The 19,953-nt window shown below is 36.4% G+C and overlaps 1 protein-coding gene across 2 annotated transcripts in view; it reads right to left on the reverse strand.

The window, feature by feature from the left end:
- SOX6 (SRY-box transcription factor 6) overlaps positions 1 to 19,953 on the reverse strand; it is a 375,871-nt gene that overhangs the window by 311,988 nt on the left and 43,930 nt on the right. For both annotated transcript variants that reach the window (XM_056354363.1, XM_056354364.1), the window contains exon 2: positions 11,519 to 11,589. The gene's annotated coding sequence lies outside the window, so the exon portion shown is untranslated. The remainder of the gene's footprint in view (positions 1 to 11,518; positions 11,590 to 19,953) is intronic.

Here is a 19,953-nt window from a genome sequence, read left to right on the forward strand (position 1 = left end):
AGTATTACAGCCATTTCTTGAGGCCTTCACAAATCCTCCTTTTGGGCACCAGATTGTCATCCATGATAAGAATAAAGTTTAAAAATGTAAAAAAGTCAGTCAAAGATTAAGAAAGGAAACCAAGATGAAGCGAGCTGCTGAGAACCGTAAAGCCAGGAACAGCAACCCCTGGACTTACTGCAGGTCAGCCTGACCGGTCACAAACGCTGTGAAGGGTTTGCATTTTCTTAACTCAGGAACACTTAAGAAAACAACATCCTCTCTATGCACCCAAACTGGAAAGAATTGCAATGGCCACAAAGAAGAACGTTTAGGAAAAACGTATCAGAGCAGAACATGGTACTCACCTAAGAGACTGGAGATTTGGACTAACCCTGAAGGAGAAACAAGTGCATGCAAGTTGATCCCTCCCATCTTTACCAATTCAAGCTATAAAATCAGTCTCTAGGATGTAGCCTCCCTTCCATTTGCAGGTGTAGCTCCCCTGAATGCTAATGTCGATCACATGTGCTTACAAAGCAAAGCAAATTCCCCTAAATTTCATTGGGCTGGACAGAAAAATATTTCAAAAAGCAGCTGTTGTTGGTAGTATTCAAGTTTATCGGCAATCCTTATAAAACTGCCCCCAAAACACATACTGTATCTGATCTCAAGTTAAGAAGGCTTTTCTCTAAAGAGTATTGAATCACTTTAATGTAGATTCTAATGCTGCCTTACTCCACTTTCAAGGTAGCTAGTAAATTCAGCTTTACTATAGTACTATAAAGATGTGAAAGAACTGTAATAGCATCTAAAAATGAGCTGTTACCACTATACCGTTCAGTTTAGAAAACTCTAAACAGAATACTGATGAAAAATGTTAATGATAGTTCGCTGAGTTGCCAAAAGGAATGAAATAAGACAATTCACTATATTTTTGTTATAAGATATAAATTATAATGTCATAAAAGAATCTACCACTACTCCAAAAAGGACTAAAAGGAAGATCTAAACAACACTATTTCAGTAATTTAATTTTTAAAATGAGCTATCCAGCAGCTATACTTACATAATCAGTACCGCTGCAGCAAAAATCTTAGTATTGACAGGATTTTAACTCCTGCAAAGTCCTGTCAGCTGCAATGAAGTCTCTCAAAGTATTAAAGCACCTTGCTGAATTAGAGCCTTAATTAGGTGTGTGTGTATATATATATATACTTCTGAGCAGTTTGCATTATATCACCAACACAGTCTCAATACACTGGGTAAGTAGGGAAATTTAAAGGTTTTCTAATAATGTAAAATATTAGAAATGACCTTAGAGTCTGTGATCATTTAGCTTTGAGGAGGTAGACTGTCTCCCTTTACTGTGCCCACTCTTCTGACCCTGAATTTCAAGGCTAAAAATTAGTAATTTCTGTCTTGGGTGATGATAATGAAATTATTTTCCAGCCCCAGCCCATACGCAGACTCTGTAGACTAAGTCCATGGCATCACCTCGGTCCTACAACTCATAAATGGCACAGAAGGTACTGAGCAAAGGCAAAAAGGGTCGGCAGTGTATACCCTGGCATCTCTGCATGGCAGCTGGTGAGACAAAACAAAAAATCAGATCACTCTAGAGAGTCTATTGGCAACTCTCAGTTGCATCTGGGAACAATGGCCCATCAAAGCTAACTACGTATTGTTAATATCGCTACCTAATCCAGGCAATGAGAAAGAAAAGTACAAAGTTGTCTAGCAAATTCTACAACCTTTCCAATCACTTGCATCTATGTTTTCCTGAGTCTTGTAAGCATATGTGCAACCATTGTTACAGCAGCTTCCACAATGCTGCCATAAACATCATCTGGGGCCAGGCTGGGAGTGAAGGTGCATTCACTGCTGCCAGAAGGTATTTTATTCCACATTTCCACAAAATACAGAGAAACCATGGAGGTCCTATTTCACACTCACACCTCACCAGTCCAAGGAGAAATTAGGGTAGTGCAGAACTTCCCTACAGGGAAATACTGGGGGCTGGGAAACATCTTTCTGAAGGCTAGGTTATGATTTTTGTAATACAGAATTTTTGAGCTATTGGGTTCTAAGCCTGCACAGTCTTAAGCTTGCAGCTATTGGCATGTTTGACATTTTAAACTATGAAATACCAACCTATTTTGAAATTGTCCAAATCATTAGTTGTGGAATTTTCCTAGCACTTCATGAATACCACTGTTAATTGGGCAATTAACTCGAAACTACAGAATATGCTGTGATGGCATGATATGATATAAGCCATGTAAAAGAAGGAACAGCCAAGCAACTCAGTATGTTGAAAGATATTAATGAAGTGGCAAAATCTGCCAGAAAAATAATAATGGGTGATTTTAACTACCCCAATATTAACTAGTTGAATAACACATCTGTACATGGTTTGGAGAAGCAGCTTATTGATACTATAAATGGCTTCTTTTTGGAGCAGCTCCTTCTGGAGCACAGAGGAGGAGGAGTTCCACTCAGTTATTAATTTGTGTGTGTGTGTGTGTTTGTGTAGAAAGCAAGCATGGGTGTTCTGCTAAGCAACAATGGCCACAGGACAATGAGTTTGAATCTCAGTGATGAAGTATTTCAAGTGGCAACCAAATAGTTAATGGCAGGTGGGTGGGCGAGGGAAAACCCATAAACAACAGTCATCTCAAATGGAAGACTGTTTTGGAGGAACGAAGGAGTTTATTCACACGCAGAAACAAACCACCAGAGCTAAAAAGAGAGAGGGTAAAGGGAAGAAGAAAAAAAAAAAAAAAAAAAAGAAACGTTAGCATGTTTCTGGGGTAAAGTACAAGGAACTCTGGATTTGAAAAGCACTCTTTGAATGCATGAACTCTGCCTAAATGCTTCAACAGGACATAACATTGATCATTGTTATATCTTGCACAATGTGATACAAATCTAGAATGTAAACTGTGGCAATTAGAATGTACAAATTCAGTTCTAAAAAATTACAAGAAAAGAAAAATTATTATATTCTGTTTCAATAATTATATAATTATTCAAGTAAATTGGCTTGTGAACAAGATGCATACATGTTATCTAATGTACCTATCTAATACATATCTACAATCTAAGGTACATGTAATGTACCTAATGTATCTAATACACGTATGTAATTTATCTAGGAATCTGGCATAAGATTATACAGGTCTTGCAGCAGTTTTGAGGAACACGGCAAAAAGATAATAGAATGTGCACAGTTATCTTCCCCTCGTTACAGTTATGTCCATAAAAGACATCTTTTAGAACAAGAGATTAAGAAACAAGTAACTAACTTACAGAAAAGTTACAGTCTACAGGTACTACAGTTACATGGTAGTAACAGTCACTTCCTAGCTGAAATTGTCTAGGAACAAGGCTGTGAGGGATCAGAAATGCAGCTTTTTTGTTCCCTTATCATATTCCAAGACCTGGAGATTTAAGAACATATTAGTTTTCCATGCTGGTTCAGAAGAATCTTGGAGCGGGCAGCAATCAATACCTCGTATTTCAGAGGCAAGTGAATATACCTTAATTCATACCAAACAAATCTTTGGGCAAAATATTCTTTTCAAACCCATTCACATTTACTAACATAGATATAGTGGCAGACTTTAATGAACACAGTAAAGTAGTATAAGGACTATTTGCTAGGCTGGGATGCTACCTTAATATATAATCAATTTTAAAAGGCCAATAACCTAGCAATGATAAAAACTTGCCCAAGCAAGATAGGATAAGAGAGTTCTAATAAATAACCATTCCTTAGTGGATGGGGGGGGGGGGGGGGGATCCAATACAGTTGTAGGGGAAATGGCTTTTCAAAAATTTGTATCAAAATCTGCATCATGATTTGGAGGAAATGTTCCATAAAATTAAGACTTTCTAACCATACTTTAAAAATACCGGGTTAAGAAACAGCGAAGTGACATGACACCTGGTGTTGTCAGCTGTTTAATTTCACTGCTGGATTTTAGATAAACTATAATCACTTAGTAAAAATGGAACAATGAAGTAAAATGTCAGTAGTACAAACAAATCCTAAAGACATAAAAAGATAAAATATACCTTTAAATAAATCAGTAGTGCACGTTGTATTAAAATAGGATGCTCAAGTCTAAAAAAAAAAAGTCCTAGAAATACAGGAGAAAAAAAAAGTGAGTTCAGTGAACTTCACACAACTGTCTAATAAACCAGGTACATTCTGGAACACATTTACTTATCTCTGAAATGCCTGTTTTCCATTGATGGATTGGATAATCATGAGCCTGATTTGACGTTCATAAAACTTTTGCTGAAACACGATCAAGGAGCGTTATCACACACTCCGAAGTTAACCACATCTCTGATCCTTTGTGCCTGCTGCAGGAGCAGCTCTCGAGTTTTAGGTCTTAGTTCTGAGGTTTTAAGGAGTGAAATTTTTATTTCACTTTCATCATGCTAAGTTTGGCTTCAAACTCTTGTGCTTTACTCTGAGCATTGCAGCAGATCTAACAGTTCAGTGGGGTAACAGTGTCCAGGCAGTTATTTAAAAGAAATGTATAATGTATCACACACTAAAGCATTTGAGTAGAACACAGATACTAAACCAGTAAATTCCATATACACAGCCAGTTTGCTAGCTAGTCATCCATCTTCACCCTGGTGCCCTACAGTTCTTTAGAACTTCTGCAGGACCATGTGTCTCAGTCAGCTCCTCATTCCTGCCAATTTCCAGAGGACAACTGTCCCTGTTTATGAATCAAACCTTTCTCTTTAACTGAAAATAAGAACTATGAATGAAGTTGTACACTTTTTGAACTGTTTCATTGGGGAAGGAGGAAGTGAGAGGCGAAACTTCAAACCCTCATTTAACCTGTTTTGTTTTAGCATCAGAGAATTGGATTAATTACTCCCTGGGGCTTTTTGGCTCCTGCAGAGAGATCTTTCAGACTAAGTTTCAAAGCCAGGATTACACAGTAATCTCTAATAAACCTATAAAGATAATATGGTATTTACACAATTAAGTGTAGGTTTTGAATATTCAGTGATGCACAGTACTGAATCCATCACACATGCATTAAGAACAGAAGCTGCTCCCAGTTAGTTCAAATTGATTTTGTTCAATGTCTTGCTAGTGTAGACAACCCAAAATATCAGTTCTTCATCACTGTGCATGAGCTTAGATTACTAAAAGTAAAAATGAATATTTTCACATTATTTATATTTAAATTATTAATGAAAGTGCTGCCAAGAAAAAGTCAGCTATAGAAAATGAATTTAAAAAAAATACACACTGATTCTTAAAATTGACCTTTATGCTCTATCTTACCTTTAATATCTTAAAGTAACATTTTTTAATTGAGGTTTCACTTTGATCTGTTCTTTTTAATTAACTTTAGAAATGTGAGTGTTTTACAGTACAGTCATTATCAATTTTTTTTATTTAGCTATTGACACTTACATTTTACCTTCAATAGACCATTATCAGATTTCTATTGAGTCAGGCTTTGGTATATACTAAAGATCCTGATACATCTAGCAAGTAGTTAACCTTTTACCCCACACTCTCTTCTAACTGTGATTATGATGAACGACTGGTAAGTTCTAAGCAATTCTGGTTTATGTCAATAAATTAATCAAACGGCCATTGGTATATGCACATTAGAAAGAGAGAGAGAAAATGAAACTGTCTGTGGATACTTTATAACCCTCACCCTTTTAAGTAATATGATTTGAAAAGTTTATGTTGACATCAGCTGTTGGTATTGTTCATCCGCACTATAGAATAAGAAACCTTTTGTGTAATTTATGTAGAATGAGAAATACTGTATATATTTCACCACTGGCAGTGTGGTCTAAAGAAAATTCTTTCTAGAGCTTTTCTGAGATCCTGCATTGTAGTTATTAAGTGACCTGAGGCTTTGGTTTTGGGATGAACAACCATTTCTTCTAAAAATATCTTGGCTCTGCAAATGCCAATTGCTTGCAGAAAACCTATAGGACTCTGTCCAGGTATGAACTTGTACGAATACTTTGCTTCCATGTTCTTAATTTAGCTTCTTAGCATAAATATTTCCTTATAGATTCATCTCTCCCAAGCACTGCATGCAACTTCAACAGCATATAGAATTGTTTGGGTGAGGATTTCCATTTTACTGGTTAGTACTTTAGCAAAGAATTTTTTAGACAGCAGATGGATCTAGTGCATTACACGGATCTCACCCAGCACACATATGCAGCAGCAGTAGAGCAAGGAGTTCCTCGCTTATAACCAGAGCATGACAATCCTTTGAAAAGGCATTTCTAGCAGCACCTTCACTAAACAGTCCAATGTCATCAAAAAGTAAGCAAAGACCACATACGTGGCCTCTGTGCTGTGTGTCAGAAGCTGGTTAGATAGTGCTTTCACTAAAATGAGGACACCAGTGAGGGTAAGTGCCAAAGAGTTTCGCAGCACAATCCCCTTTGGATTTACAACATAACAGTTTTCATTCTTATATTTTTTCTCTTGTGGCATACATTTCATTCTTCATAAAAAACAGAAGAAGATTTCTGTGCTATGTTAATATCCTGGAATTAGTTTAAGTACACTGTTTATTATAAGAAAAACTGGCTGAAATGAATACAATGCATATTGTATTCCACAATAAGAGCATTCTGTATATCTACTCATCTATTTACTTACTACCAAGAAACAGTCTGTAGAGTCAATTGTAAAGCAGCCAAAATAATGTCTGCTGCACTCAGAAGGTAAATAGGAACTCAGATAGGAACATGCTTCTGTGCCAGCATCACGGAACAGACACTCCTATTAGAACTAGAAGTCCCTAGGTGACCTCCCACAACCACACAGCCTAAGAAAAATTCACAAGGGGGAGTCCATCAGACATCCCAGTTAGAAGCACAGGGCAGGGAGAGAGCACTTCAGACACTAAAAAACAAACAGATCTTTTTGTAGTTTTGATTGGGGTTCTGTCCTGCCCTCAGCAGGCGAATGTCCCAGCCATCTTCCTCACTCCTGCAGTCCTTTTTCCACACCTGTTTCTCTTCAGGTACAACTACAAAGCTCTGGATGGATGCTGTGCTTCTACTAGACCCACACTGGCAAATGGGCTAGGGCATCTATGTACCCGGTGTTACCTGAATGCAAAGAAACCCCCTTTCCCCCTTCCATTTTGTTTCTACCTAACTGACTTTCTCTTAAGTACATCTAAAATATATGTAGTTACAGAAGCTTTCTCAGAAAAAAAAAATCTTCAAAACAGGAGCCCTGCTTTTGTATTTATACCTTGAGTTATATTCTGGAACTTTGTTTCTTATTAGAAAATTTGTGTGTTAAGGTAGTGCAAGCATTGCATAAAAACAGTAAGATAGTCTTCTACTTGAAGCAGATTTAATATTCACCATTTATAATGTAATCCCAGGAAAAAAGAGCTTTGAATTGCTGAGGGGCTACTTCATGCTACCACCACATCATTTTACATTGGTATGGCACAAAAGTTAGCAGGAAAGTAGGCAGAAGAGGATAAAGACCTCTGATACCTCCAGCACACACACAGCAAAAAAGTATGGGTGTTGCAGCAAACAGAGCTTCTAGCATAGCATCATTGTGCTTTCTTAAGAGGAATTTTGAAAGAATCATCCGTGAGTGACAAGCCGGAAAACATCTCCTTGACCAAAATGCTGATCAACAATTATATTTTATAAAGAGAAAAATGGAGATCAACTTTTTGATAGTTGTATTCAGTATATTGTTTTTCTAAAGAGTAGAGACATTATATTTTCCCAAATAAATTAACTGTAATTCAGTAGAACATCAGATGTTATCAGTTAAACCTGTAAATGTAAATAGTGCCAAAGCCATACATTTTCACTTGCTCTAAATAAGCTGTGCCTTCTTTGACTTTATCATTTAGATATTCACAATTTAATAGTTTTCTCCTTTTAAATAAGGTGGTACAAATACAAAGCACCAATCTATCTGGTCAGATGCTCCATGGAGTAATTAAACACACTTGCTAAATTTTTGAATAAAAACATTCCAAAATAAACAACAACAAAAGTATAAAAATTGCCTTAAAAATAAGATTGAGGAAAACATATTAAATATTGAGTTTGAAGCAAAGCATACTCCCTGATGATGTGCTGACTGGAATAAGTGTTTGAAAAGATGAAGTTTACCTACTCACAATCTCAGTTTTGTTGTGTCATAATGTGTGTGCATGTGTATCCCCTAAGTGTTTCTATTTTTGTTTTTAAACTTTCTTTGAAAAAAATTGCTGCTATTTGTTTTTAAAGCAATTTGATTTTAGTCTCAAATCCAGTTATATTATTTTCATCATATTTTCAATACAGGCTTTTCACTGAAGAGCTGTTCTCGCAAGACTGAGGTTGCATGGCCTGTAACACCATTCATTTCGGAGGTGGGGGGGTGTCCCCTCTGTCAGTGTTTGCACTTTGTAGTCAAGTTGCAATAAAATGTTTACACAGAAACTGAACTGCTAGTAAAAAGGTATTTCTAATGACTGATGTACAAGCAAAATTTGTTTTAAAAGCTGTGTTATTAGAGGATATTTATTTTACTGTCTGTGACTTTAAATAACTATTGCAGTTTACTACTGGACCAATGTACTTGAGAAGAACAATTAAATAAATTAAGCCATGTAAGGACCACATTCTTGAAAAAAGTAACCTTTAGTTAGGACAATTACTCTGTGGGCATAACACAAAAGCACAAATGTCATATTTTCCATGAAATTCACTTTTGTATGAATCATCAATCCTGTTTTCTCCTGAATACAACTAGCCAAATATGACAAAAAACCCCAAAGTTGTCTGAACTGGATGATCCAAGTAATTACATGTTACAGCAGAATGCATCTATGACAAAACTTTCAAAAATTTGAGGAAAAAGTTATTATAGCCCCTGGTTGAAATAGCTTTGGTACAGACCTATAGCAATATTTAGCAGATCTTGCTGTATTCCCATATAAAAACTATGCACAAAGATCAGTCTTCCTAGCACTGTACTTCACTCCTTCCCTTTGGAGTATAGATCAAACATGCTATAAAAACATGCCCAAATATTATAGCATAACATGAAAAAAGCATACACTCATCATTAGCATTTTCTAAATGCAGCTTAGAATTTAACCTTCTCCAAACTCCTTATAGATGCAAACTTTATGTCTTCCACACCAATGTCCCAGAGCTCTCATATGGTATCATTTGCTTAGGGCCTATTTGTTCAGCCTCAGGACTTGATCCTGATTTCATCAGCTTCCATGGTCACCTCTTAAGTACTGCAAAAATCAAGCCTTTAAATTAAAAGATACTTGAGTTAACACCCATCCTGTTAGTCTATAGAGCACAGGGAAAATTTATGACACTGTACATACTAATGTTACTGAATAGTACGTCTGTATCTGCTGAACAAATGTATGCTACCTACAGAATATTTGCAAGTTCAGAGAGGTACAACACAGGTGATTTAAGATCTAAACCTGGCTTACTATAGAACATATACTTCAATCCTGTTTTCAGTATGTGAGGAAACACCAGGCTGAATCAAGCAGTTGTACATCCCAAATCTTATTTTCCGTTCATGTGAACTTAAGGTTTGCATATGTTCCATAGATCTATAGTGCTAAATACTAAAATAAGTTCTTTAATCGGAGAACAAGAAACATCAGCCATAGTGTTAGCTTCTCCAGATGTTCATGACGATGTGATTGAACTCTTGAGTTGCAGAGAATACCTACAGAAGACCAGACTGGTTCATTTTGTGCAGTCATTCCGTAGTGTCATTTACTTGGCTTCATTGGTAAGGCTGCTGAGTCACACTCTACCTCTCATGGGCACAATACCGTAAGGTGTCTCAACTGTACTAACAAAAGTTAATGTACAGTCGTGTGATATACTTTTCTGAGAAGTAAGGACTGTTGTTAAGTACTTACTTGACTGACCTAAACACAAACTTTGTTTTCAAAGTACTGTTTATGTTGGCTTTTTTACTGCAGTTTTTTGTCATTGTCAAGCAAGAAAAACAAAACTCAGATCAGGAGTTCTTAACAAAGTTGCTAAAGCCCTTTATATGTTCATAAAACTACATGAACATGAGTTAAACAATACTTACAGATTCTCACTCAATTTGCTTGGTACCCAAATTTTACCATGAATCTATGATTGTATTTACTCCATTGCTTTGATTGGAAAGTATGCTCCATATTGAAGTATAAAGAGGTACTGTTTGTATTGACTGATACATTACTATTTCCATTTACAGATGAGAAAACTGAGGCAAAGAAAGCCTAACTGATTGCTTGAAAAAAACATGCAGTGGCAAAGCCAGAAAGAGTTAAATTCCTCACTCTCAATTTAGTAATCACTTTACATTTCCTTCTCAGAACAATCTTTCAATGGTAATACTTTTTAAAAATTGTTTATTTTATTTGAGAATGTTTTCTTTAAATATGACTGACAATGCTCATTAAAAAGATGCTGACCTGTAAGTGAAGGAAACTGCAAATATAATAGCAAAACCATATATGAAAATGAACATTTGTAAAGAGGAAGGGTTAGTACAAATTGAACATATTTCCATATTGAGAGGAAAACCAGCAATATTTTTCCCTGATGAATGTAGTTTTGTGAACATCTTTTTCCACAAATGATTGAATAAATATTTATTCATAAACTATATTTGTGACTTAAGAGAACAAGCTGCATAGATTGGTTTCATTTATACTACATCATACAAGAGGTAATGCAATAATTTATATCATGCCAAGCCTAAGTCCCATTAGATTTTCCTTATTATACTTGAATAAAGCTGAAGACTATCCAAACCAGCAATTCTGAAAGCTTTCTATTTGTTGCGTAAATAACTGTCTTCCTCCCAGACCTCTAACTTTCCCTGTCTCAAAGCATTTATGCACAGGTCTTGTCCCATTTGCTTTATTTGAACTCGGCCATACACTGAAACATATTCTGGGGCCGTGGCCTAAACGACTACAGTCTCAGTCATTTTGCTGCAACCAAGGTCAGCTTTCTCCAGGGTATATAAAAATACATTCCCAGCTCAGCAGATACTGGTCATCCTAGTGTTTCCTCAATCAACCCATGCAGCATTTCCTCTAAAAGTCCTGTCAGTCTTGAATCACAGCCCCACAGTTCATTTCTAGAAATAATTTTCATCACAACAGCAAGATGCACCACAGTCATTACCAAGTGTCAAAACTGATGTGTTACTGTAGGCAACACTGTTCTCTCATTATTATTATTATTATTATTATGAAAACCAGAAGAAAGTTTGAAATAACAGGAATATTCATTGTTAATTCAAGCATCTGTAACCCTTCAAATAACTGAAGCATAAGTTCGTAGCAAAAAAACTATAAAAAGTTTAGAAGTAGTTAGGTACATTTCTTAATAACAGAACTTTCTAAAACTGTGATATGACAGTGACATTCTACTTCGATTCTTCATGTTAACCAGGCTATCAGAAAGATGCACATAACAGAAAAATTAATCAATAAATACTTACAAGTACACAAGAAAATCAGCCCCAGTTCCCAGAAATCACTGGTAAGTTGCTTTTGAATTCATGAAACTGACCTGAAAACATAAAAAGAAAAAAAAAAGTTGAAAGAAAAGAAAGCCCAGAACTGATAAATTTTACTTTTTTTATTATTATAGTTATGATTTTTAACTATGAACTAAATAAAACAGAACATAAGACTGTTGTCACTTTTTCAGCCAAGTAATTTACACAGAATTTGTTTCCAGGAAGCCAATACCAAGAGAAACAATTATTTCATTGTTCTGCATCTCACACCACAGCAACCCAGTCCATTACGGCTTCTAGGAACTGTCATAAATGCAAGCATGTTCATCTTTTAAGAAGGAAAATAGCTGTGAGGAGGGTTTTGGCTGGGTGGGGGTGGCTGGGTGGGGGTGTTCTTGTTTTCAACTGTTACAGAATCCTCATTACTTATTAAAAGTATTTTGTTAGAATTTTGCAGCTTAACTGGTGTAAAATAATATTGTTTACGTGCATTTAAGTGGAACCCATCTAAGGCAAATTCACACAGAAAGACAGACTAACGATTTTGTTCTCCTGCGGTCTAGATCCTGGTTAGAAGCTTAGCCTAAGTACAATGCATTCACTATAAGGCATGATTAAATTCAACATTCTTTTTCCTGCATACCCCTCAGTTCTAGTTGGAAAGGTAACAGATGCAACTCAAACCCACAGAGCTTGCCTTATAAAATTCTTTAACTAGCACAATGACTCACTTTATGCCTCTAAATATCCATGGTTTCCTCTCTCCAGAACCCCCATGCATTAGAAGGTAGTTCAGTAGTTTATTTTTATTGTTTGGTCTACATACAGCACATTTTTAGTTCTTATGAAAACAAAGAAACTTTGTTGCACAGCCCTTGTTTTCTTTCCAAAATGTGAGGATGGATATGGGTAACATTAAACTGAAAATAGTAATGGAGCCTGGGCAACTAGTTTAGGTCAAAACCTTTTTGTTCTCTGGGAGCTATCTGATTAATTTGCAGTTCATAAAACAGTGGGTGTAAGCTCAGTTTAAAAACATGTAACTATATTTAAGATGAAATCATCATTTTTGTTAGCCTCCAGTAATCTTTAAGAAACACCTTCCCACAACATTTCTGTATCCTAAAGTGCACCAGCCGGTACTGCATAGTGCCTAGAGACAAGGAGAGAATACCAAACTTATCTTGATGTAGAATATCCTCCTTATTTCATACACCCACCCTGAAGTGCATATTATTCATTCCAACCAAGCCCTCCCCCATCCCGAAAGTACACATTTAATTGTGCCTTCTCTCCTGTGATACCAACAGAGAGTCAACAAATCTCATTTGCTATATCAATGCAGTGTTATTATATATTTTAAAAGCAAGTCTGAATCTCATTATCAGCTGATTTATGCCATTAGTGTGCTTTGGAGCCACCAATTAAACAAGGACAGTGGTTCATAAGGTCACAGTTAATTAATCTGAAAGAGTATAAATACACTTTAATGCACACCACCTCATGTAGAGAATTTAGGAACAAAGTACCAAACCTTTATTCTGAGCAAGCAATTAGGGGGAAAGGTTAACTATACAAAATTTTAAATTTAGCTTTGGCACTCCGTTAGTCTATCAGGGAAAAATTTCAATTTGGTAGAAACTCCTGCGGAATAATGTATATGTGAAGCCTTGATTCTTACAGCAACAGTGCAAGTGAGGGAGAAGGCAGAACAGAGCTAACCATACCCAGTGATCCTGAGCAAACGAAGGTTTGTTGCTCCAATAACACCTCAGAACAGTGAATCAGCTGCAGGCTTACCCATTATGTAGCTGGGCAGGGTGGGAAAACCAAAAAACCCCAACCCCAAACAGCCCAGTCTATTCAAAATGGACTCATCTGAGCTAGACTGTTGTATTTTAGAACATCATACAAAACTGACTTTTCCTTCAACCACCTTCCCTTAGTAAATTTATTAAAATAGTGCAATCAAGTAAGCGTTCAGTAATAGCAGTAGTCTACCAACACAGAGTACAAGTAAAATGCTGAAAACAATCTAATCAACCAGAAAAGTTTAATACAAAAATCTCTATCAGGTGTATCCTATACAAATCATACAACTAAATATAAATTTGTGACATAAATAAAATACACCATAGACTAATACTATACAGGTCAGTAGTTGTTCCACGTAGATTTTTATACCTGTCTCTTTCATCAATAAAACACTTACATTGTGTTTTTAAAGACATTTGGGAGGGCAGCTCCCACTGATGTTGATAAGAAAGACCTAAACCTTTCAGAAGTCTACCCCTTATTCTATTAGCTTAAACCATTTATATTTTCACTTTAGATGTCTCAAGTTGAACTCCAGGTAACTACAGAGGTGAATAATTGTTGCATAAACATATACAAGAACAAAGTTCTTTTTTAAGTATTCTGTTGATTTAATTGGTACAAGTCCCACCAGAAACTTCACTCAGATATTTTACAGTTGAAAAGTTCTCAAAACATTCTCAACACCTGCAGTTTCTGCAGGTATTTCAGATGCTTGTTTGGAAAACCACTAGCATCCTTATCAAGGAGTGGTTCTCCTCGTTCTACTACAAAAGGGAAAAAATAAAGTTGTAAGAGCAACTTGTGCTCAGATTTCAGGTACATTTGCCAAAGGATGTTTCAGACTTAAACCAGCACATAGCATGAACCAAACAAAAAAGCTGACTTTCTGTTCTACCACTCTGTTAAAATACAAAAACTTCTGATGGCAGAGGAAAAAGTGTAAAGACCTAAATCTGTGTAACGGTGACTCCAGTGCTCTGGTACTAATCAGCATTTCAACCTACAAGCTAAAGCATGGTTGCAAGGCAGGGGAACAGAAGCAAAAGCAGATGCAATATAGTAGACCTATATGAACTTACTGGCTATACTTTTCTGACCCTTGCTGTTGAAACACCCAGAGGTAACACACCATGGACTTCCAAGTCTTGGAAAGCAGAACAAAAAACCCAAACAGCAAAACCTGCCAACACCATGAAAACAAGAACCCATAAAGACAAGGATTTACAAGAGGACCTAAGGGTTCAGGCAATCCATTTTCAGTTGAAAATAGCAAAGGTTGATTATCTCTTTGTTTGCCTCAAAATTTCCATTTTAGAAAACCATAAAAAGATCACCTTTTAAATGCAAGTTTGCTCAAAAGCAAACATCATCGCACTTTTCACGGTTTCGACGGCTTGTTTAGGGTTGGTTTTTTCAAACAACAAAACGTGTCCTAATGTCAGGTAACATGAAATGAGATCAAGGTCATTTCTGCAAACACCAAAAAGTCACAGGTCTGGCTTAAAAGAAGCATTAATAAAGTTAACCATTTCTCCTTGATTTGACTAAGAATAATGTACAATCATCCAACAATTTCACGGAACCTTTCAAACGAACTCACTTTTCAAAAAGCTGAGTTTTTGCTTATCTTGCAAACACATATTAACAACAAGAGAATGCTGGACATAAAAGATTATGTACATCACTAAATGACTATAAGATCTTGTACAACCCGAACTGTTATGAACTAAAGAAAATACCATAAATAGCCAAATATCACTTATAAAATAGTTCTTTTTTCACCCAAACACCCTCAGCTCTAATAATTCCAAGATATTTTAGTTTTCAGAACATAAGATTTCACCACTTTTGGAAAGCAGAAGAAAAATTACTCATTTTACAAAATCTTTAATTAAAATATTCTGATTCTTCTAAGATAGAGCCTCTACAGGTAGCCTGTATTTTCTGTGCACAGTCATCAGTGAGCATGAAGGAAGCCTGCAAGTAAAAAATGGAAGCAGTTATTTAGTAAGAAGCATGGCATCATGTTATATCATTTGAGAATGTGGCCTATCATTGTGGGCTGCTGGGACTAAAATATGTACAATTCAACAGCTGTTAAAAAACTCTTTTCAGAATTATAGCATGATGTAAAATGAAAAAAAGGAATAATACAGAAATGAACTATACATTTAGGGCCTGAATCACATTGCAATTTCACACCCTGAAATGTGCAAAATCTCACAATTAAAACAACATTAATGACCTGTAAGCCCCTAGCCCCAATCACAAAAATGAAGGAAACATTAGGCTGGTTACGATGAGTTGGGTTTCAGAAAACATTATTTAATTCAAGTAAATGGCACAGTCTGAAGATGATTCAATGAAGGATGTTTTACTTACACATGGAAAACTCTTAATACATGATCATTCTGAAACAGGAAAGTAAACATAGTAATTAACCAATATCGATGAGACTTTCTACAAAAGGAACAATGAAATTCCTGTTATCTTCCCTTTGTGTCACTTGTCTTCAGTGGCCCGGGACTGTATTTTACTGCTTTTGCCGGCTTGTTTCTTAAACTGTTTACTCTCCTTGGTTCCATGCATCAACAAAAAACAAAACAAAACAAAAAAAAAACACAAACAAAAAACCACAACCAAACCAAAATAACCACAATGTTTTTTCCCCTATATGTATTTCATTATAGAATAGTCCCTCTGTAATGATCCTCGTGGATTTTTGTACTCTATAACAGAGATTGCAGCCAAATGATCTATCAAAGGAGGAAGCAAAGCATACCACCTGTTACACAACTGGTCATTTTAAAGCACATATTGCATCACAGTAAGAACAACACAGTGCATACAATGTAGAAATCGGGTCTCCAAAGCTCTGTGCTCAGTCTCTGCCTTCCTATAGATTTTCTGCTCAACCTTCAACAGAAGAGTTTCTTTGTGCTTCTTAGTTCCTTATTCACAAAAAGGAGCTACTATTTCTTCCTTCTGTAACAGTGGTGCTTTACAATTCTACATACCAGAAGCTGTGATGTCGTTATTACAGAAACGAGGCTCAAAAAAAAACCCCACCTAAAATAGGATACATCTCCACAGAGTTTTGCAGGGAGATGTGAGCTCACTCTGCCCACACTCAGAGATGACTGGCCACAAACCCACTCTAATCCAGTTTAGCTATGGTTAGCACTTACGTAAACTACATGACTTCCAGTTTAGAGCAACCTCACATCTGCCTACAAAAAGCATGCTGACATACACATACAATAGATGGTGTTTCTGTAAACCACCTCTTAAAAAAAGGAGCCCCATAAGCATCACCATTTTCACCAAACCCCAGAGCATGGTTCACCAGACAGTTGCTCCCTGTCTCTCCCAAGAAGGTATCACACAGTAGTGGCACAATATGTGGCAGCATTATATTATATAATGGATATAAGTTATAAGAGAGCTCCTTATTAGCTCTTCTGCAAAGGCACATGAGTTTGCAAAATTGCATTATGTCTTCCACAGGCAGCTCCTAAAGGTTTCTCTGCTGTGTGCCTGCATACCTATAAAGCATCCAATCACTACAGGGCCTGAGCACAGAATACAAAATTAAGGTCTTCTGGCTGTATCACTTCATAGGATAGCATCAGGTTAAGACCGAAAAGGATTTTGATGAAAAAAGTACTGCACATGTCCAACAACTAATTTAAATGTATTATTACACCTGCCACTAAAATCAGACTTGAAAACACGGAAAACATCTAATTCGCTGTGCAGATGAAAGAAATACCTAAATATGCATTTATTCTTTTGTATAAAAGGAAGGGGGCCAGCATTCCAGATCTGATAAGCTCTGTATTCATACTTTCAAGCAGATAAGAACCACAAGACGTACACCATACTGCTTGGAAGGGTGAAGGGATAGGAGGAACTCCAGTTATAACTCATGGGTTAGAGACAGCAAAAGCCTTCTCAGTGGCTCAGGGTAGGCTGGCAGGCGCTGCTGGCTCCCTGCTCCCACTTCAAAGGATTTGGATTCCCCAGCAACTCCTGCAGTAGCCCACTGCCACTCACATGATGTAGCTATAACACAAAATACACTTCTGAACTTCTTGTGAGCTACATGCTGTTTTAATAGCCACAGGCTGGGTCATTCCTAATCAATATGATTGAATTAAAGAAAACAGACAAAGCTTTCAAAATGGGTACGTTTCTGTAGTGTTTACATATACAGGTCCACGCACTGAAGGCACTACAAGACAAATTAAGCCCAGTATGAAATGTTACAGCATTACAAGCTCCAAGTACGACGGGTGTTCCAAATACCAGAAACCTTTCCAGCACATGGTATTCTTACGAGTATATATCAAATACAGACAGAGTTTTACAGCAAATACAAATTGCACTTGGAAAGTTACTTTCTACACCTACAGAAGCAGCAGCATGCAGGGGACATAGCTTGGAAATGACATCCAGGGTTACTCTTCTGAGACTCACATTTGCTGCACAACCATGAAAATCACCCACAGAAAGAGCGATGTGGCAGCTCTGGCATTGACCTGCATTACAGTATTTGGCATTTTTTTTTTCCTCTTCTCTCTCTCTCTGTGCCTCAGCTGTACTTTCTCCATTTGGAATGATAGCTTTTTAATTTCTTCCAATGGGCGTACAGGGACTTACAGCTGTAACAGGGTCTCAGGGTGCTACTGTAATGCAATCTCACAGGGGTTCTCTGGATACAACTTTAACACAAAATAACAACAATGGTTTTGTTTATTATAAAATATTATAATTATGTAATAATTGCATTATGCAAGAAGAACACCACACATACCAGGAGCTGTTAGCCTACTACATTGATGTATTTTTTTCTTGACAAACTGTATTAAAATTAACAATACTGTTAGTAGTTCTCGGCTCCCTTATCTTTTGAATATGTAACGTGTCAGGTTCCCTCCTCTTTCATATTCAGACAAATGTCTAAAGTAATTTTACTGCAGAATTGGCTTTGTTTAAAAGAGGGTACCTTCTTTCAGTTCAGTCATATGACCCAAAAGGACAGTATAAAAAGTATAAAAATGTTATTCAAATTGGAATTAAGCATGCAGTTAAGTTTCTTAAATTCAGTTACGGAACAGAATGGAATTGCATTGATTAGTGATTCAGATCAACTATCTATATTTACAGGTACATATTCATTTTATCTACATTTTTTTATCTATTGCTTACATATATTTTTATATTTACAATTGTAAATTACAATTTAAATTTACAATTTAAAATTACAATTTATATCTACAATTGCTGACTTCCTCTGAGCAAAGAAACAGTCTTTTTGGAAAGAAAAAATAATTTTAAAAAAATGCACAACTGTATTTTCCTTGTGAGAAAAAGCATCAAGAATTATGAAGATTTGGGAACAGTTAAATAACATGGGAGTCTTTGAGCCATTGCACTTCAACGTTCAAAATCTGATGCTGTTGCACACGGACCCTAGCAAGGATTTAGGACACATTTTCATCGGGTGCTTTGACTTAACACCTGCTAAATTGTACTTGTGCTACATTTACCAGATGCAAACCCCTTGGTACAATTCTTCATAGTGTAACACCTACATATGTATAGGCAAAGCTTAGAATAGTAACAAGACACCTTCTAAACAGGAAACTAAAGCCCTCAAAATAAAGATATGGGGGGCTGGGGGGGTAGAGTATTCATTGTGAAAACCCAGTTTTACCATTATTTCCAAGAGCTACAAATGGTAAGATAGTTGAAATGCCTAGCTGATATTTTAGAGGCATCAACACTAATATCACTGCATGGGAACACATTAACATATTTAAACTTCCAGCATAAATATAGCATACAGCAATTGGATTTGAAAATTCCCTGAAAACTGGAGATTCAATCTGTCACAACTGTGGTGCACTTACACAACAACAACAAAAAATAGAGATTGGTGGTTTTGTTTAAAAAGATTTAAAAAATTTTAAAAAAAAAAGAAAAAGAAGAGGAATGCAACCATGTACCCTTACCTTCAGAATGTAATGTAAGCAGGCTGCGAGCCAAATGGCCAGGAGCTAAGTCAGCTGTACATAAACTCACGTTTTTTTCTGACAAATCTATGTTGTAATATTACAATATAAGTGTGCCATTTTCTCCTATTGGAACTAGTGTTAATCCAGACAAAACATCAGGGTTCTGTATTGGAGACTACCATATTACTGAAGCTCAGATTTTAAAAGCTAGTTAAGTAGGACATAAAAATCAATTAGAGACCCTTCAGAATGTCTGCCTTCAGGCCTACTTCCTGGGATTCCCTGAGGGGGAAAAAAAGCCAAACTCATGCACTAACCTTCCCTCTCAGCTCTGATTTTTTAAATTATTTTCTCCTGACACTGTAACTAGAGAAAAGGAGGTCCAGGTGCTCTCATTCTAATTTCCTGTAAGTAAACAAAACTTCGTTTTTCAAGGATATATTCAGTCAATTAGAATCCCACCTTACATATGTATCCTCTGTCAGAAAACAGTTCCCCTAGTATGTGACACAGAGTGCTGCCAGCAAGAATATGGCTTTGTATTCTGCCAAAAGGAGCATTCTATTTGTGATTATC

The sequence above is a fragment of the Falco biarmicus genome, chromosome 10, assembly GCF_023638135.1.
Source record: "Falco biarmicus isolate bFalBia1 chromosome 10, bFalBia1.pri, whole genome shotgun sequence".
NCBI classification, from domain to species: Eukaryota; Metazoa; Chordata; class Aves; order Falconiformes; family Falconidae; genus Falco; species Falco biarmicus.